Source organism: Colletes latitarsis, chromosome 2 (assembly GCF_051014445.1).
Source record: "Colletes latitarsis isolate SP2378_abdomen chromosome 2, iyColLati1, whole genome shotgun sequence".
NCBI classification, from domain to species: Eukaryota; Metazoa; Arthropoda; class Insecta; order Hymenoptera; family Colletidae; genus Colletes; species Colletes latitarsis.
Genome location: NC_135135.1, coordinates 10,356,198 through 10,379,250, shown reverse-complemented (window position 1 = coordinate 10,379,250; position 23,053 = coordinate 10,356,198).

Here is a 23,053-nt window from a genome sequence, read left to right as displayed (position 1 = left end):
AGATAGGATAGAGACTAGAATAGTGCGCAAGGTGTATGAATCAGTCGCGAGCAAGTGTAACGACCCAGTGACGTCAAATGGATTGCACAACGAAGCGCGCCGGTAATTCCAAACGTTCGCCCAGTTGATCGATTTCTAGATCCTCCTTCGAACACCGCGAAAGATCACACGAAACGCGACGTGATTTATTCGGTATTCAGGATAGGCGCGCATCGAGCACGAGTGACGCACCGTAGCTAATCATGACACAGCTAAAACAAAATTCAGAACGCTTCAAAACTGGCGTGCTCATGTTCGATAACTCTACAACGATTTGGTCATTTCATAAATTCGTACCATTAGGTTACAGAAGGTAAAATTCGCGATCCAGTGGGGCACAACAAAATTGAGGATTGTACCAACACTAATGTATACCTTCTGCAAAAATACAATCATTGATTCGAGATTGCTTCCTCAAAAAATAAAATTTTTCCGAATTTTTAGATAGTTTTTTTACAATTTGGATATTCGAGAGAAAAATCAAATAATTCCAGAAAATCTGCCTCGTCAAGTAATGGATAACTACATAATGACTACGCGTCTTTTATTTCGTACAACTTGAATTTTCAAGAGAAAAGTTGCATACAATCTACCTCGAGATTTAATATATGTGTATTACAAATATATTATCATAATTCATTGCGATTTTAGTCGTGAAAAATTTTTTTTTAAGATTTGGAAGCCTTTTCAATTTTTTAAAGATTTAGAAAAGAACCATTCCTTCTTCGCTTTTCTCTCAGGTGTAAAATGGCATTTGAGAAAATTGAATTGACAATAAATTTCAATAAAGTATATATCAATCAAGATCAAAAAAGTAATATTCATGAGTTCTGTAAGTTTAAATAAGGAATCTGAAAACTGCCAAAATACCATAAATCTGATGTTAACAGAATGAATTTACGTTGTGTCATCAAAGTAAAGAGAAACAATATGTTCCACCTGGAAATTACATTTATTTCTGCCAAATGTAACTTGAATGTCAAGTATTTGTATCTGGATCATCCGACGGAAACTTGGATGCTCAGTGTTCACAGATTTACCAGATTTCTGATTCGTTCCTAGTACAGAATTTCACCGTTCGCAGAAAAAAGTAATCGTGACGTCAAATGAAATCCGTCTCATAAGCGTGTAAGGAATCATTGTAACACACCTTTCAGCGAGAAAGTGAAGACAGTTGCGAATGAGTGAAAGTGCAACGTAGTAAGGTCAATATGAATCATTGATTTCCAAATTCACAGGTTCGGATAGGCTTTTTCGAGCATAGAGAATGACTTGCACTAAAATTACCTGGTTTATGAAGTTTATAATCATTTATTTTAAATTATCTGTAGTTAATTTATTCAACATAAAATGTGTAATTTTTTAGCCAAAGTAGAAATTAAGAATTGCACGAAACAAAATTATCTAGATTATTAAATTCGTCATAATTATTTCTTAAAAATTGTCTATCAATGATTCATTAAAAGAAAAACATGTAACTTTCCAGTTACAGTAGAAAGTAAGAACTGCATAAAACAAAATTCTATTTTGGAAATTATATTAAACATGTAAATATTCTAATGATGCAAATTTAATGTTACTACCGTTACTTAAAAATTATGTGATGATTTGGAACAGCTTTCATACTAATTCGAAAATAATGTGTAAACTGTGCGACACGAAATATTTCAAATATTTAAACATAGGTAATATTTCCATTAATTCTGGCAATTCATGCAAACTTTATTTAATAATATCAATACTAAGTATGCTTGTAAAATTAAGAATCATAATGAGTAAGGAATTGTACAAATACAATGACACAAAAGTTAAATCAGAAACCTTGTATTGGAATGCGAAATAGTGAAATTCAGTTTCGGGTCAAAATGGACCCGTAATTGACGACTCGTAATTGTAAGTTGTTTCAATTGGTTGCTTGCCGCGTATACGTAACGTGGAAAGAATTTCATTCTAGAAGTGGAGTATTTATGAATGGAAGATCTATAGAAAATTACGGTAACTCGATTCTGATCAACGTGAGACACGGCTCGTAGAATTCATGATCGAATCTATTTATTCTATGTTCTCAGCGGCTCTAGTGGAAATTTTGATGATGTCAAAGTCTCGTTTCTATACGTCATGATACTCGGTATCTACAACTCATTGGTAACATTGGCCTTCGCGAATGGTGCAACTACTTTATCCTCATCGGAAAAATATTTTAAGCAAGCGCCATTATTGTTGCACGAATGAACATAGCAAAAAAGTAAATAAAAGCAGCCGAATCTTTATATTTTATAATTTCTAGTTCATTTTTGTTCGAGTGACAATTTTATATCTTGTATTAAATAAAATTACAAATTTTATACCCGTTTACTTATTAGAAAATTGATATTTTTATAGAGCAATATTCTACTAATAACACAGCATCGTCGCAAATAAAATTTTTAATGTTAGCCATTAATTTATTAGCAATGAGTATTAATGAAAATAATAAAACTATTAATACTAAGAGCTCATCTTCGTTTAATTTTTGGTGGAAAATTAAAATTAAAAATTAGTTTACGAGTGAATCTACTATTTTTAGTATTACATATAATAGTGTAATTTACATTCATTTTTCCTTTATGTTTTTGTTTTCTTGTAAACATACTTTATAGGTACTTGCATGTGATACTGTCTAAAACTTTTATGCAATTTATAATATTAAAAATTGCATCGATTTGATAAGTGAAAGTTGGAACGAGTTACCACAAGAAAATATTTTCAATTCGTGGAGAAAAATTCTTAATTGTCGAGTAAAAGATTCCATTTAAAATCTTTAGAAATATAGTACAGAAAACCGAAATAAATACCGGTATTATTTCGGTATTCCGATTGTGGAAATTACTAATCACGCTCTCCTCATCGATCTCGAGGATTGATCTTTGTTTGTTTGCTAAAAGACGTTCTGTTTGTAACAGCAATTTCAACTTAATAAGAAAATAGTACTGGTATTGATCCTCTACTTAACACGTTGCTGCCATGATGGTCACTGATGACTGGCGCTTCAAACTTACGATTTTCCTTTCAACTACTTAGAATGAGCGAATCCTAATACTTATAAATTTTTAAATAATATTAGTATCATTGAAAATGCTATTTGAACTACAAAATATTTCTGCTTTCCGCGCTAAAATTTCAACAAACGTTGAGGACATTCTTATAGCAGATATGGAGAACTGTCATGGTGGTCAAGGTGTTCAAGCAAACCTCGAGATTCGTAACAAAATAATGAATCCGAAGAAACGATCGTTAGATATAGGTAAAGTACCGGTACTTTCACATACCAGCATTTCGATATTTCATTTTCTATAAGGGTTGTGAAAGTGCAATCGACATTTACCGGTATGAATCAACTTGAAACAGGACTGGGAGAGTTGACGATGCCTCGTCGAAGACCGTTTGTCGATCCTGCAACGAGCATCGATGCGATACGGTGGAAAGTAAGCATGAATACCGTAGCTTCCTCGCGTTAACATAACGAATCAAGCAGCCGGCACTCATGGTCAGCAGGCCAAGGTCAGCGGTTTCCGCCGCTGTCAATTGGCAAGAGAGAGAGACGAAGCCGAAAGGCACACGAACGCAGGCCACGCGTCGCGTATACACACACGCGATCGCTCGGCGACTGTGTGAACGGTGGGGCACACGGTACTCGACCCACACACACCCACACACAGACGCTCGATCCGTGGCCTTAAACTTTTCGCACGCACGATTCCTTCGTGTGTCACTGACCACAAGTTGCGCGAGTACACACGAGCGTTCGCGCTCACGTGTGCGAGACTGTGCCTCCGCACTCGTGTCGCGAGTGAATAATGCTCGCCTGCCTTCTTCGAGGCAGCGTATCGATTGTTGCGTTGCGGTCTGTCAACCGTGGATGCTGGTTTTAACCCTTTGCGGTCGAATCTCTCCATACAAACGGCATCATGCTTCTGCATACTGGGTCAAACGTCGCCGCAAACCAAGCGAAAAACAATTTCGTTATGCGTACCGTCGTTGGGTATATCAATTTTTTTCGAAATTGAATTATATCGTTGTTCTATCTTTCTCTTGGTTCATCAGAATAATATGGGCACGTTTGTGTTACATCAAACGGTATCATACTTCTACATACTGCATCAAACGTCACCGCAAATGTAGTGAAAAATAATTTCGTTATCTACCATCATTAGATATATCCATTTTTCTTCACATTGAATTACACATATCATTGTACTATATTTTTCTTAGTTCATCATCTTGGTCGCCATAGAGTCAAACAAATCCCTGTCTATTCATTTATCCCTAATTTATTTCAGTTTTTTCAAATAAATTTTATATCAAAGGAACACAAAGATCATTACAGAAATTTCGAATATGAAGAAAGTATAGAAGATTTTTCAGATGAAAATTAACAGAATAGAAGAAGTTTAATCACTCATAATGGTTACTTACTAATCAAAAACATTCAATTACAGATATTGTGTAAGAGTTATGATGTTTGAATACTAGTAACCAAAAATAAAATCGTTAAAATGAAAAAAATAAATATAATAATAATGGATACATAAAATTCGCTGAAAGTTTACATATATTTGAAGAAACATGTTATCGTGTTTAAGCAAGACTCAAGCATATCCGGAAACAAATAAAGTGGAAAATCTTCTCCGACAGTATAGAAATGTTTGGTTGAAGTCATCGCCAATTTGATTAAGTAATGGCAACAACGATTATCTGTGCATTACAGAGATCATTTCCTTCCTCGATGAACAGTTTACTTCAAACAGTATTTACATTTTTCCACGCATTACAATCTGCCATAATAGTTCTATGATTCCAAAGGTTACAAACTACAGCGTTATGCCAATAGAATAGTAAAAAGAATTTGTGTTATGTTCGTAAATAATCGCGATAAAAGTGATATAATTTACTGGTGAAGATCGAACGCGTTCGATGGAACGGTATCGCTTTCGCAAATAAATTGCAAATCGAGAAATACGACTGGCTGTATTAGAAATTGAGTCATGAAATGTGAAGAATCTCGACAAAAATTTCAAACATTTTAAATTAAGCGTGTTTAATTTCAGATTGAACTTTACCAGAGGTTGTCAGTGTCGTGTGAACGAAACTTGTCGCGCAAGTTTAGGCGACGGTTAGTTCCTTTAATGTCCTCTTTTATTTCTCACATTACATCTCCGTGAACAAAATACGAATTCTTGAATTTCGTCGTGAAACTCTCAGTATCTTTCAGTATACTGTTATCCTGTTACCTCGGTATCCTGCGGTACGCGAGTTTCATTGTGTGATTGTGGCGAAACAAAGGACGAATAGACATTTGAAATAATTTATTTAATTTGCCTCGACTATCGATGCATTTTTATTACGTACGCTTACGGAGTTACGAAAGTAATCGATTTTATCAAATTTATCGACTCTATAAGTTTATGCCAGGAACTCTAATTTTGACAATCAAATTAAAAAAATTTTCCTATTTAGACGAAGGAAATTTATTTCAGTCACTCCTAACAGTTGCACTAAACTAATCTTTACTCCATTTTTCTATTTTATTATCCGTAATTTTATTTGATTATCAGTAATTTTATTTGATTATCAGTAATTTAAACGAAGAATTGTGATATTGGTAACGATAAAATAAACTACACCGTACAACGACTTTAATTATTCGAATAAATTCGAAAGAAAATATTTTCCAACGATTATGGGCAATTAAAATGAATTTTACGTAATAAGAATTTCTGAATAATATTTTAAAAAAATAATTAATTTATTATCAAATAGCATGAAATAAATCTCAAACAAATCCATGCGAGACCCATCAATTTATTCATATTTATTTTGTGCATTTCGTCCATCAACCACGTAAATTAAATCAGAATTTTAATTACATAAATACAAAGTTTTAGAAAACGGTTTTAAAATATACATAAAAAATAGTAATTCTAATATAAACAAATTCTACTATACAGTTATTAATATATTTGGAATAAACTTAAGTTATTTCAATGAATGTTATTAAGTTACTTTTATCTTTGAAAATTTCTTTAAATATGCAAGTATAGTTTCTGAACAATTTGCAGCATAAATAACAAGAAAGATATTTTCGCTATATATCGTTTTAATAAAAAGAACTATACCAATTTAGGTTGAAGTCGGAAGTATTCTAACCTAACTTGATCAGGTACACGTATCAAAAATAAATCTCAACTTTGGTTAACATTTTTTCTAAATTGAAATTTTATTATTCGCCAAGGCGTCGCATAAATTATATGCGAAGTTTCAATGTTTCGTTCGACTAGGAAGTTTTGAAAGCGACACGATAGAAAATATAATAATTAATCGCATGCATGGAGACATCTGTAGAAGACACGATTAACTCGTTCGTACGCCTACGTAGAAATAGTGAGTTAAATACTATGCCAGAAGGTACGCACATTAGCATATGTGATAGAGTATGTGATTTGTACTATAGTGAACTTCTTTACCGATTGACTGATTCTTCTCTATCGACCGTGGAAAAAATTCCACATGATCTGTCCGCGCGCATATCTCGACTTGTGTTACGTATACATTCCACATGTTCATATATATTTTTTTTTTTTCATCGAAGTTAAAAGTCGTATCGATTTCTTCAATTAACTATATTTTTTAGAACTCTTTCGTGACTTTCAAAAATTTTAGGGTGCTTATTATGCAAATTTTAGTAACGTTAGTGCTGAGTTGGGGTTAGATTATGTTTCTTTGTATTTGGAATTTTCAGCACTTGAATATCAAATAGTCGGTTGTCAATTTTACTTTATACAAATTACAAATTGGTGGTTCTGTTTTTCAAATAGATATTTAATATAAAAACAAATTTCAAGATTGTCTCTTTAAACGGTAATCGTAGTATAAACTTCACAGCAATTAAAATTATTTATGGAACTAAAGTATTACGCCCTAGTTTTTACTTCGAGAAAACTTTCTTTATAGAATTTTCCGCTGATAAAGATACAAAAAAGAACGTAATATGACTATTACGTAATGATGTTTGTCATCTATTACGTGAATGGTTTTATAATACGTAAAATTAATATTATTTTACTATTATTTAAGTATCTTTGTGGCGACTGTCAAATTATGTAACGCCTTGAATAAATATCTCTTTGACGTATGAATTTCCTGTTGTCGGGTCGATGCACATGCAGCTTGCAGTGTAAAAAATGTCGCTTATCAATACAGTCATAAAATCATTAAACTTCTTTCACGCTAATCTTTGTGTTTCATAATTGATTACAATTTATGACGAACTCAAAACTTCCACGTGTTAACCATTGTATATAAAAATTAATTGGTTAGTAATGTATCTAATTAGTTGTTCCGTGGAACGATATTATTAAAATATAGAGTAAAAGTTTGTGATCGCAATATATCTAAATTCTAAAATGAAAAATTCCTTGAAACATCGTAACCCAAAATTCGCATGAAATTTTTTTGTGTAAAACTATTGAATAGGTTGTGCCAAATTTGTTAGTATTCAAAGAGATTTGGAATACAAGAGTAATATGGTACGCGGAAACCTACTTTCAATATTTCTGAACTTTTCCCATTACGTGCAAACACTACTTTGTATTGATCCGCGGAAATTGTCGTTTTCTGTTTCCGTCGACTTGGTGTTAATTCATTTATCATCTCTGGGTATACCATGTGCAGTAAGCTTTTACGTAAACACATGTTGGTACGCTCTTATATAGCCAGTATCACTTAAAATCGTACACAGCAACGTTTCTTAGGTTTCTGCTTGAAAAACATTGTTATTATGCATTTGGAATGAAGATAATTTGTAAATAAATATATTAATATATCTTTATTTGATATGTTATGATTATAAATTAAAAGCTTTATTTCTAAGGGACAAATTAAATGCATTTGAAAATAACGTATCGAAGTTACCAGTCTCTAGAAACTTTGCAAGTTGGTACGACTGTAATTATTCGGGGAATACCTGATTTTTATCATCTTTTCGTCCGGATATAAATTCTCTTACGAACGCGAGTTTGATTATGTAAGACCCGATGACGATCGTAACATGTAAATAACATCATTTTTCGTGAAACGATGTTTTTATTGTATGCGTTATGATCTTAAAATTTCATTTTCTTCATCATTAAAATCTTTTTTCAAGTAGAATAATTAAAATGAAACAAACTTCTATCCAAGAACAAAAGTTGATTATTTACAGAGCTGAATAAAATAATATTTTAATCAGTAAATAGTAAATAAATACTTTATTTCATGCTTCAAATTGTTAAAATAAAATGTTTTGTTATGGATATTTAGGACGTCCAGAAACTTTATATTGTTAATAATAATATTTTTCTATCTATTTGGTAATTTCATTATCTCAGTTTCGTAAAATTTTCTATCCTTTTGATAGACATTTTCAATTTTTTCTGATGGTGAATGTAATAGTGATCTAAATGAATAAAAATCTGAAAAATGATTGCGAAATGAGCTTGACTTAGCAACTCAAACCTTGGCATATTAAAACTGAATTATAAAAGCTTCACAAATGGTAGGCGTGGACTTTGAATAGCTTTCACTGTTTTTAAATGAGTCAATCGAAGCAGAATGATTCTTCATTTCCGTAGACGTGATTAACAAGTTCTAAATCATGCATTACCGATACGTGGCATTTGATAACTTAGAATAGCGACCGGGACAGAAAAAAAAACAAGACTAATAAACTTCCTCTAATATCAAACGAGGAAATTTTTTAGTATCGGACAATGTACAACGTATAATAAAAACTGTAAAATGTGTTAGGTTCTACGTCGAATTCTATTTTTAAAACCTAAACACTCTACTTTTTTTTACAAGAATATCGTAAAGAGGAATTATTGCGTATGAATCTTATATTGAAAAATAAAGAATATGAAAATCTCAAAAACTGGCGAAGGAGTAAATTATCGAGAACAGTTGAACACATGGGAATATAAAAATATTTATATCCTCTTTACAATTTTAAAAATCTATTTTTCTCCAATTTCGATAAAGATGAATTAAACTTTGAAAGACGATTTATTTAAAAAATAGATTATACTTTGGAGCTATGAAATTATTTCCATTCTCGAAACACATTTATCTAAGTCTTCTAGCCTGCCAACTTTTGCCATTTATTATTACCACAAAGTATCGTCAAGTGGCTCGTATCCATTTTTATGGCCGCTCGTGCAATCTGACGTGGATCGTTTTTAACAGTCTCGTTAAAAATTTTATTATCTTCAATTATCTTCTTACTTATCACTAGACTGATTTTCAATAATACATCAGCTTTGAATTTTGATATTATTCCACATAGCTCAACTTGACTTTTTTCAACAAGCGTATAAATATATTTGAAGTCGTACTCGATAGTTTTCCCCAAAATTTTAATTTTCTAAATGCAAATAAACATAAGATTATCCAAAGAATGAGAATCTACAGCGTTTTTGCAATATTTCAACAAGAACGTTAAAATGTTTAAAATCGTGATGCGTGAACGGAGCGATGTAGAGACCGACTATTAAATTCTAGCCTTAATTGTAGTATCTCGTTTACTGTTGGAATTCAGGTCATTTTTATTACCATAGTAAATGGTTCGTTCATGATACCAATGTTTACTTGACATCATCACGAGGATCATGACTATAGTACGTCTAATATAAAAACTGGCACTATAAATTCCTAGCTTGCAGTTTCTAATCGATTTTCTTGAACCGCCAGTGTTCTCTAATGTTTTTTTTTCATTATGCCTCCTCCCCTCTACATAGTGTATTGAGTTTTGAAAACGTATGGTATGAATAGACATTTGAAATGAAAAAAAAATGAATGCAATATGATCTTTTAAAATTGCACCACGTTGGGAAACACTGCCCTACGTCTATTATTAAAATTATTAAAATATATATTATTATAATCTCCTTATTATAAAAACATACCAGCAGACAAAATTTCTTTTTTAAATCTCATTTCTAAAGAATTCTGTATTTTGTCGAATTTAAAATGAAGCTGGGTTTTCAATAAATAATTTGTTATTCATATTTGTTTTAGAGCATTTAAGGTTAGCTACAAAATACTTTAATAACTTCAATATGTTTAGAATTTTTCTGGGTCAAAACGAAATAAAACAAACACGTGCGCGTTCTGAGAAGAGGTCGCCAGAGCTGGCTGGTTAAGAAATTAATAAATGGAATGCCCAAGATTTGAAAGTTATTCGAAAAAGGTGGTCATCAAGCATTTAATTTCAATTTGGTGATAGAGTAAAGTATTAAATAAAAATATTAATAATTTAGAAGAGACAAATATTATAATAAACAATTAACAAATGACGAATTTTTATTACTATTGCAGATGATAAAAAGACAAAATCAAACTTATATAATACGCTGACGTTCGAATAACCTTGAACTACAACACCCACGTTTTAATCCACATGCGTTCGATACAAAAGTGTACCTACTGTATTTTAGAAAATACCCAAAATAAATGGTGTTTGTGTCTATAAATTTTTAAATACGGTAAACGAATTTATGAAAATTAATCGTTTTCAGCATATTCTGAAATAAAGTAAATGTACGTATGCGCTAGTTTTAATCTAGCTAAATTTTATCTAGTAATAAATATATTGCTGCATTTAAAAGAAAATACCGATGACCTTGAAAATTCAAAAAACATGACCTTTAGGAAAATTATTTATTGTAATATTTATCCCCTCTAGCCAAACAATGTTTACTTCCACCGTTGGAAATAAATGAAATGTTTAAGATGTTTTAACGCGTATAATTCTGAAATTTAAAAAAATAAACACGGTCAAAGTTCTCGTAGTAAGTTCACGATATCGTTGCGGTACGCAACGATAAAATTTCCATCATACACCTACATATTTTAAATGTTCCGAATTCCACGAACTTTCTTCCTACGCGCTATTACGGAAATCGTTCGTGATACCTGTCTGCACAGAATTATGGCACAATTATTACCGTCGGATCGATAACTCGTTTCCTGGTGAGATGGTTAACCAAGGTAAACCGTACTGTACCGATGCTGGTTCTGATAGCTTCGATTTCGCGATATATATAACGAAACGATCGAAGAGGGAAGTAGAGGTTATTTGCGGTCGGCTGCCAAGGACTTTCCCTTACATAATATCTTCATACCGATGTAGCTGCGTTGTCCAGCGTACGAATAATGATTACGCAGCTGCAACGATTATTTTTCAACCGACATTTTTCAAGTTCAGAAATTTTAATAGCCATGAATTATTAATATCTATTGCGTGTTCGATTAGTTTCGGTGAAAGAGTTTCTAAACTCGTACAAGAATAACGCCTACGAAGCTTTGGCTCCAAAGCAAACTCTTAACTGTTCTTCGTAAACGATACTATTTGTTATAATTAAAATTAAGAAATATCATAAGGTAATAAGTATTTTTTCAACTAAAATTTGTTTAGTTCCAATAACGATTAGAAATTGTACTTCATTGTCTATAATCATTCAATTCATTACGCTGGAAGTTGTATTATTGGCGATAATAAAACATAAACTGCAACGTTGAATGAAACGTATGGTTTGTCAAATACAACTGGAAAGATATATCATCGATGATTGAAAACAAATTTCGGTAAATAATAATTATTGTGTAATTAGAAAGTTTAGAAATAGTTAATTCCTGGTCACGTTGTGTTTTGATTTGCTTTCGATTTTACGATTATTGTCCTCGACTTGAGTGACGAATTTATTAATAGCATTTTTTAAGAAAATTTTCAAAATAACTTTTATTTTTGGTCCCTGGATACTAAGTTCTGGAAATATAGAACTTAACATGAGTTCGACATTGTAAACTATCGTTTTCTTTTAAGTAGATGAGTATTGAAAAATCTAATTTAAAAGCAATAAAAAGACTCCATATTTGCCTTATCAAAACAACCACTCTTCCTGAATAACTTCCAAATCTTGGGTATTGCTTAAAATATTTTGTATCTAATCCATTCAGAACATAATCCTACATATATACTCCAAAATATACGACGAAAAGATAAAGATATTGATCCAATAATCCTATTCATTGAAAGATTGTCCCGAATCTAAACTTCGACAAAACAGAGAATTTTTTAGATACGAGTTGTCTGTAAACTCGTTAAAATACGCAATAAATTTATTTCACCGACGATTACTTTCAATTTATTGTCAAGAGACAGTGTACCTGATCGACTAAATTAATCAACGATCAAAATTTTACTATCACGGACCATGACGGTAACAAAATAATATTTAATCGATCCAAGCGAAAAGACAAACGCCAAATCGTGTTTACAAGCGGTTCGTAGTCAAGCTGCCGAGTATTTACTGCGCACTAGAAGATGGACAAGAAAAGGAAGTCTCTTGTGTATAGTTTAACCTGAATGACAACATACCTAATCCCTTTAGAGTCGGCTATATTTCGTCCAGCGAGGTTGGACGGGCTTCGTGAACGACGTATCGGCGTGCGAACGATCGTTCCTCGAAAATTTCGAATCGATCGGATCGAACTCGGTGGAATCTCGACGATTGCGCGCGTACTGCGGCTTCTCGGGCGGCGTCACGATGCTTCTTGCGAGGCTGGTATCTTTTCAAGGTCGGTATAACGGTGCCAGAAGCGCGAACGACACACTAGCCGGTTAAATGGTCGGCGACTTTGCTTTTCACGCACCTCGCGAACGACTCGCGAACGTTTCCGATAAATGCGCCACTGTTCTCGCCCGCGTGACGTAACCGCAACGTCACTGGGCACGTTTCCCGGGAAATTTTGGAAAGATCGACGCGTGGCCAAGTTGTGGACGATGCTAGGGACGAACTGCCGCCGTGAGAGATCGCGGAGAACAAGGCGGTCGTCGCGTGTATCGGTCTAGCTTGACGTCGGTATTGGTACCAACGTATACATAAGTGCCTCCTCCGCGCTGGTATGTAGATATATGGTTACGACCGTGTTCAGAACCGTGTGAGAGTGGGGCGTCTGCGCTCTCTCGTGGGCGACCTTTATTTGCATTGAAATTAGTGCGCGGGCGTATGTATATCGCTCCTATATGCAACCAAGGCGTGCGCCTTTCTCGTCGAAAAGCAACACAATTTCTCCTAACCGTCTATTCCCCCCTCTATTATCTACTATTTCCTTTTTTCGCTCGCTCCACGACCCTTACGAATTACAGTTACTCGAGTCAGCCCCTTAACGCTCACGCCTGTGATTTATATGAGCGTCTGGAAACTTTCAATTTGGCAGAATAAACCTTTTTTTTACGATCTCTCGTTATCGAGAAAAATACCAAAGATGCCATTTTGATCAATTTTTAATAGAATTAATTTCATAAGAATACTGTCTTATATTTAATATTTATAACGAATTTTAGTATAAGCTACAATTGATTAGAATGGTTCCTTAAATCAAGTGCGACACTTTCTAAGATTAATTTTATTAAAGTAATTGCCTAAAATATTGCCACGTTACGATATACAGAGCTGTGCTTGGAGGCTCATAATGAGTCGCATACGCCATATCCTACAGATTTTCAAAATTATTTTTCTCGATAATGATAGATGTTACGAAATAATTCTGTTCCATATATTCGACTTGTTTTTTAATGAAAAACTATGATTACTAGGACATCAGTATCTATGATTACTAGAACATCATTCTTGTTGTACTCAGAAATTTCTACTCAAGCTTGCGTTTTCGATTTTGCATAAATTATGCCTATGATATTTAAATTTATCGGAAATGATTAACATTATGTCACAAGAAGATGGTATCAATAACAAGTGAGGCAAGATTGCATCAAGATGGTTCTTATGTTGTTCGACGAATTGATGTTGCTTATGAATCTATCCTTTATTGATGTATAGTACGAATATATGAGAAAAAGACGAATAGAGAGAATTGTAATCAAAGGAAAAAATAAAAAATAAAAAGTTCGGAAAAATAGTTCTAAACAATTAAGGAAATCTGCGCTTAAGAAGAAATGAAACGTTTTTAATTTTCATTACACTTAGTAGGTTTTAATATAAAAAATCTATGTTACATTATGCTCCCAAAAATGTCCAATTATGTCTCATAAGTAAGATGGGCAAATGGAATTATTAAAACAGAAGTCGATTAAAGTTTCCCATTTTTATAGTCATACTTTCGTTATTTAACTTTGAAGACAAGTGTATGGCGATTATACAATTGCTTCAATAAATATAATGTGTACAATATGTTTCATTTTACTATTATTACACTCCAAATTTTTCTCATCTTTGACATCAAAGTATTTTATTAAATTTTATCAATGAATGGAGTTATTTTACTAAGCATTTTATTAAATATTTCCATTCATTGATGTCAAAAATAAGAAACATTTGGGGTGTAATAATTATAAAATGAAACATATTATACACAACTACACTTATACACAATTTACTGAGGCAATTGCACATTCGCCATACTTATATTGTTTTCAAGGTTAAATGGAGTATTATATTTTGTCAAATATTTCCATTCAGAAACAGTTCTTAGACGACGTAATTTATTTGTTTCTATAATATGTATATTAAGTTGTGCCTGTTGCATATAACATATAATTATTGCGACAATGCAATATGCATGTGTTATACGACACAATGCATACACTCACTATGAACTACGTCACACACACTGCAGGTAGGGGACTTGTCGTTATCTCTGTATTAATTGCAACTTGGAATATAGGCGGAACTTACGTAACGAGCATCTAGTCACTTGTATTTACTAACTATACAGAAAACATTTACTAAGGAAAAACCATCGAGTGATGTAAACGATTATTTTCTTGTACAATCCAATTGTTCAGCCTCGAAAATTTAAACTGTGGAATTACATTCTATTCGAACGAAGAAAATTTATGGGACTGTCATTTAAATTTTTATACTTAACGATTTAATCGAATTTTTTCTTAAACCTGAAAATCGTGCTGAACTATTGAAAATCACATAGAAGCATGTAATTTAGTGTACCTTTGATATGTTACAAAAATATAAAAGTTTTACTTACAGTTAATACTTTAAATAGAATTTATTCTTCTTTTTCAAAATGTTTATAAATATTTGAATATATTTTGATTTAATAGTTAGCACGATTTTTATCCATCGAATAAAGAAACATTAAACTATATACCTATATATGAGTTTCAATCATTGTTTCATTTTTATATTTCATAGAAAAATATGTATAAATAATAGATACAGAATATGAAATACATCGTTACAGTATTCTGAATTTATTCACCATAATAACACATTCAACATTTTTCGATAGACTTTATACTATAAAGTTTATAGTGTAGGATTACTCATGAAACAGAATAGTCAGAAAATAAAATAAGCACGACATCAATACCTACCATCGACCCTAATCTAAATTTGAATACTCTGGAATTTGCTTCCTCGTTTCTACAACTATATCTAAAATTAAACGACTGACTAGTCACTATCTATCAATAGATCGGACGAAATAGCAGAATTTAACATAAATGAAAAGTCATTATATCTTTTCCATTTTTAGTACTTTTTTCTTATTTTTTTTTTTTCATCTTAGAATCATATTTCTTTCTTCTAAACTTCTTTCCGTAAAAATCGTTTCTTAATAGAATATTTTATTGTATATAAATAATCACGCGAAGAAAATGTGTCTTAAACATATTATACGTTAAAAACCGTGATCTCTAGTTTGAATACTAATATGCATAATTGCCTTGTGCAAATTTCTATTTATAAATTTAAATTGCAATGCTAACTTTACAAATTTCCATTTAATTATTTTGTGCTTGCGTATCTACAGAAGTATGTATAATCTACGTCACAAAACTTTGTTCCTAAAAAGATGTGTTTATTTATCATCCATTACTAATATTTATTCATTATAATTCGTGTTCTTCAGTTGTAAGGTTTTCCATGAAGGCGACCCCTATGAATTTTCATGATTTACAGGAATCGATGGCAACTTACGCGGAACCAGGCTGCGCCTTCCACGATTTAATTATCGCACTGGCTACTCGGAACGAGTCCCTTTTAACACGTTGTCTGTCTGTTTTCAAGGGTTGGGCAAATTTTTTTCACGAATAGAAATTTTACATTCATTCTAAACTTAGCTTTTTCTCGCCTGAATTCTAATTTACGGATATTTTTAAAAACGAAACGTAAATGGAAATTTATGAATGAATCTAAAATTGTTATTCGTCGCGAATAAAATTTTCCATGGTGTTTTCCATATGTATTCGTTATTTGTTCAAATATTAGTGTAAAAGGCAAAAATATTAAATAATCAAGTGACATGTTTGTCATTTTATAGCGTTTCTAACGACACTTATATTATTTAAAAATTTATAACTGAAACGAGAATTAACATAAAGAGATCTTATGCATCAATAGACAATAAGATTTACTTCGAATATACTTGCACGAAAGCTATAATTAACGTTGTGTTAAAGAAATTAAACAAATGTTTTCTGACAAAAATAAAGAAACTTTAAATTATGGGACCATTTTTAACAAAAAGACGTTACTTAGACGTTGAATGATCCTTGAATTCCGATGACTTTGGTAATTTCCAACGGTGTTTATCTAATTTTTAATTCGCGTTGGCAATTATCGCAAGAGTTTTGAGAACCACTGTCTGTCAATTCCACGAGCAGCTTCATTCGGTGTTTGAATCCGGTCGTAAGGCGACCGATAAAATCACTGTATCGGTGCAGTAGAGAGAATACCCGTGTCAGTAGATGGTTTAACAGGTACGAGCCAATGGCAGAACTTGCATCTCCTTGCGCCACGCCCCATTAGCCTCCAAGAGATCAGTACCTGGACCAGGATGCTGGTAAGGCGGATTTGAAATTGTCCTAACCACCGGGGACTCTATACTATCCTCCTTTCTAAAATATGTAAGCCCCTGTTCGCGTTATAATAGCTCGATTAATATCAACGAACTCGAAGAACATCCACGAGGACGCTTTCGTAAACGAAGAACCGTTCGTTTGCCTGTCGATTGCTTATGGTGATCCGTTACACGCTCGACTCGACCTAAGCCAATGATAGTTAACGCGACTTCTGAACGAGAATACGAAGAGCAACCTTCGAAGCGTAGCCCATACTTTTCCAGTGACGAGGTTACGAGAAATGTACACCAGGTAGCCATTATTATAACATCTCAGCAAGATGGCGGACCGTCTGGTGGGTAACAAAGAGCAGAGAGAATAGAATGGATTCGGGGTGCGAGAGGTAGAAGGCCCCATTAAGCCAATATCGAACTGTTTATTGCATATTTTCTCAGTTAAAATAGCACGAATCGAGAACAGAAGAAATTCTTACGGTGAAATCGATCGTCCATTCCCATTGTCCGATAGTTTTGGCGCGCAAAAAGCTATTCGAATGGAACTGAACTGTTACGAAACTCTAGTTGAGAAACTGAACAGAAGAAAACACGAATATACTGTTATTTTAATAATTTAACCCTTGAAAATTTATACGAAAGATGCATCGATTTCATTTTACGCTAGATTTCTGGAGCCAATTTGATGGTTTTCAGATTCAATACTTGGAGTTACAGAACTCCCAAATTTGATTTATTAGCAGTTTATATTGAATTTGATGATGTATCTTAATTAAAAGAAAAATCGCATTTTAGTGCAACTGTTTATACGACGAGTTTCGACAAAAATATGTGCAATCAATGTCTGTAAATCTAATGTTAAAAGTGATATTACTTCGTTATGGACACAAATATAAAATACACTTGATGTGTCTTGAAAACTTTTGCAATTTTTCTCAACATTCATTTTTAACGTATTTATAGCTTCTAGTCTATTATTTTCATCTTTATATTTCTATTATGCAAAAAAATTACAAACTTTTCTCAAAGTATCGAGTCGTTCTGTCTTTTCTAGTGAAAATTCAAGTTATTTGCATCCTGAAGTGTACAAATTTTTATTCAATTTCAGAAGAAGTTGGTCGTCACTAGTAGTAGTACGCAATAATAGAAAATACGTTATTTTTAGAGGAGAAACCAGTATAGAATTGTATGTACCATGTGTATTGCACTTTCCAAGTTGGTTTCCATTAATCAGAAAATCAGACAGTGCAAGTTTCCTCTGTACAAAAAGCATTTATAACGCGATCCTTTAAGAAACAATTTAATTTGAGCATGTTTCCCTCATAATTGTACAAGCTTCCAAATAAGCATTAAAAGAAACATGGAAACAAATTGCACAAACTACTCTCATTTCTTCTAATTGCGATTGACGAGTTTTCTTTGAATGAAATGTCTTTACTGATAAGTAGAAAGTTGTTTGTTGTTGCTTCAATTGTTAAGGTAAAACTATTTAACTGTGGATAAACACAATAGTTGTTTATAATGATTTGGTATGAACAAGATCTATTATTGTTCGTATAAAGTTGTACTATCTTTACATTTATGTAGGTAATACGAAGAGCCTAAATGATAATTGAAGATTTACTCAATTTTCTGATGCTCGAATATTTATAAATAAATATGATTCGAGAACAACTTTATTTTAAACGTTATAATATCCTGCTGTGAAATATGAACTCCAATTTTTTGCTAGCATAAGAACATCGTTCAATCTACTGTATTGCATGTAGTATATGAAATTTATGCTAACACGTTACTTTTATTGTCTTCACAATACCACTTTCGAAGTATTGTATTTTATTAGTCATGAATGCTGATGCAGACATTTTTAACTTTAATTCATACCGCTATCCTGAACAAATTTTGTTAGATATTTGATTATAGTTAATATGTCAGCATTCAATGAAATACTCGTAATAAATAAATATGTCTCAGAGAATTTAACTCTTCACATTGACACATACATGACAATTCTTGATATTATTTTGTGTCTGACAATTATCGATAAATGTCTGAAATTATCAACAAAACATGTGAAGTAGGAATTTTATGGAATTCTAAAAACTGCAAGAAAAATTGGGAGACTACTATCTTTCCACAAAATATAGACAAAATTAGTTTTTCCTCGATCGCCATAATATTTCATTTGTTTTATAAATAGATATTTTTAATAAAATATGCTAGATTTCTGCGTTACTCGAACATATTAATTAATGCTATTTTTCAGAATATAATGATTATTTAAAAGAAATCTAATTCATGTAAAAACAAACTATGAAGAACAAAGGAACATCGAATACGGTATTATTCAAAATAGTTTCTAAACAAAATAGTTAATAGAATAAATTTAATGATGCATTTTATATAATTACATAATATAAACACAACATTTTTTGATGTTGACAAAAATGAAAGGAATTAGAATTAAATTTTTCGAAAATATAAATTGGCCTGTAAAATCATAACATAAAACCCCCATTCGTGTAATACACAATATTTTATACAAAAAATACGATATTTAATTATTATTATATATTATTTTGAACGCAGCACAATTTTATATAAAGAATTTAATATGAGTTTTTCAAGATAGAAAATCTGTTTAAATATCATTGTATATTAAACGCGATGTTTACCTATGTATTGTCAGATATTATTTTGAGACAAGTTGTGTCGCATAATGACGGGGAAAATATGTTTGCGAGAAATAAGTTGCAAAAGAAATTATCCAGCGGTTTATTCTCTTCAGCCAATTCTCTCTAGTAATTATTATAATAACAGAATTCATTTAGCAGTTAAGCCTTATCAGTTTTTAAAGAACGATTATGCCTCGTTTACCGTTCGAGTAAGCTTTTAACTTTTACAAAACATGCAAAATCGTGTTTCGCTAGTTTCCGTGAAATTATATTTTTTCCCCTGATAAGAGTCCACGAAATCGCAACCATTTGCGGCTGTTTCTTGCTATCGACCGGCTTATACTCGACTTTAACAAACTTGTAAGTACAGTACATCGGGAAGTTTAAGTTGATCCTGAACGTGGCTCGATACCAGAAGAACGGCGAGTTGTGACAACTTCCTGGAAAAGATTAGGCGTCGTTAGCGGCCTTCGCCGGGCGTCGACCCTGTCGGTAGTCAGTAGTCTGTCTCAAGCTCGATGCTGCTTGAGTTTCAAGATGTCTAAACATCGGTTTCTTTCGCGTCATAACACCGCTTTACAGAATCCTGTCTTAAAATCTCGATTCCGCCAATTAAAATGTAATCAAATGCTTCGTTAGTTAGGTCAAATAATTCTAACGACGAGGGGGCAACCTTTTGAACGCGCCATTTTGGTACCGCTCGGTCATAGCGCGACAAAACGATATACAACGCTCCGAACTAATTTAATTTTTATTCATTAGACATCACAATTCTTTTGTATATTTTCTTGAAATTAAAGCTTGTCTAGTTTTATTCAAAAAAATAGAATTATTGTTGACGAAATCAAAAGGGACAAAATCTTGAATTATAAAATAATTAATAAATGATATTCAGTTGATTTTCTGTAGCAACTCTACATTTTGTAAATGGAATTATTTTGTTTTCTTTTTTTGCCCAGATTTACACAGTTTTTAAAAAACTCTTTTTGCTCTAGATTTGTTTAGACATCCTGAATCTTTTAAATCACTAATGTCTTCAGGTTTATCCATTTAAAAGTGAGCTTTATTTTTTTCTTGGTAATATTAGGATCAGAATTCAATCAGCAAACGTGGCGGCTGTTATTGGAAAATCCTGTATTATTTTACACAGTAGCACTTCTGGGATGATCTAACATTATTTTGTAATGGCGATGGACGTGAATCGAACTATTATAATTTTATGGGAAGAAGTCGAACAAAAATCTTCCTAAATGACTCTAATGTCACATACACATTATCTACATTTTTTAAGTTTTAAAGTATCAAAACAATAACCTACAAACAATCAATATTTTACAATACCTCCCACTGAGGTGACTACTATTGAGAGTTTACTGAATCTTACCTTCCAATTTATATCTCGTTATTACTATTTCTCAATAGTCACATTGTATATTTTTTGTTTAGGCCCCAAACATAATTTAGAGGGTTAAAAGTTCTTTAATTTTACATCTCTCGGTTAAATTTCCTCGAAGATTCTTTTACACTAGGAAGTGAGAACGCGATGATTCCAGCCCAAAGAGCAATATTTACATTTTCTCTCACCACATTTCTCTAAAATGTAAACTATGTATAATCCTTAGTATATCTGTCTTATCTTTTTGTCCCCGACTGTATGACCGGTAGTGCACGTCACAGAATATTTCCGACGGTTAGGCGTGGACGAGTATGTCACGTCGTTGTACGTTAAACGGTTAATGATACCGGCTCGTGCCGTTTGTAAATTTCGTTCAACGCTCTCCAGATGCACCGAATCGAACACCGGCGCGCCGATTGGAAACAAAATGTCGTCGAAAATGAGCAAACGAGCGCCTGTCGTTCGCGTTTCGTCGCGAGAAATGCTCGGATCCCTGTAAATCCGTCCGGACAAATTCTGCAGAAGAAGAATGAAAGTAATGTCGTAAATCCTTTTGCGGGAGGTTTTCGCTGCTGCATTAGCGGTGCTTGTGCAAGAATCTCTCGTAAGTCAATTCACTTCCCCTCCGATCGTTGGTCGGTTTCCCACTCGAGCACCGTTCCTCCCACTATGTACCTCCTGTAGGAATCCATGGAACGTTGGAAGGGATGGATCTGCCCTCTTTTGCTTCAGAAATATTTACTTCCATCGTCGAGGTGGAGGCGAGCCTTGTACTACAAGATCAGCAATTTGTTGTTTTACCGTCAGTGCACGCCAACGCAAAAACCTTTCCCTCTAACGAAACAACAGCTCGCTAAATTTGGTTTTTGCCCGCGCGGATATTATCAGGATTGACATATTTCTCGGAAGAACGTGGTCCTGTGGCCCTTCCGGATTTCTCTCGGACGTAACGCCGCATTTTTTTATCGGACAGTTCGTTCGAACGCTATTGTTTCACGTGCATTCGACTGTGGTTAAACAATTCGGGTTACGTTTCTTCGACCGTAACATAGTTGTATTAGGTTGATGCAGAAGGTTCATAACGGCATATTCTAAATAAACTTCTTCTTGCACATTGGTAAACGTCGGTTCGAACCATAATTTACTCGTTCGTCGTCGCCGTGTGATGATTTCTTCAATAAGATCTATGTATTATTATGGTAATATGTAAATAATGTTACTGAGATGCAGATTGACAATTATATTTTCCTATTCTGTTTGAATAGTGCGTTGATCTTTAATTTGTGTATAGTGAATAACTTCAATATTCGAATGCCTCTTCTCGATCTATAATTTTATGTATCATGATGAATTATTCTCAGAAAGGAATAGTAAAATACGCAGATAAAACAATATGCATATTTTCCGTGATATATTTCACTTAGGGCAACTGTCCCAGTGGTAGGACACTTGATATTCATTAACAAAATCAACTAATGTTACGAGATTACGTCTCTTTTAATGTACTCTTTAACTTTATTTATTTGGCAGGCCACAACGCTAAAATAATTAATTATAACCAGAACACGTCCAATCATTGATATGAATCTCAGATATCTCGGTATTTCTAATTAAATTTGTTTATTTTTAAGTAGAAGGATGTTTATTTTAATCGATTGAATGTAGAAATAGGATGTCGTAGAAGTAACGGGAAAAGAAATCAATGGCAGAAACGAATGTTTTAATTCATGTTTGGAGATTAGAACGTAGAGTTGTAAAATATGAAGCGAAGACAACTGGGAATGTTTTTCATTTTTCGAATATTTTAATATAATTCTTAAAGCTTATGATGTCTATGTTGAACCAGGAAAAAAAGAAAATAAATTGCGTTATTTTTTTCCTCGTACGTACGAAATTCAATCGTCGTCGATTACAATATGTGGATTTTATCTTCTGCTTGTTAGACGTTTAAACGTATATGTAAAATCAGTATTAACGTTATTGATTCGCTATACATAACCGACAGTCGAAGTCGCTATGACATCAGAAGTTCATA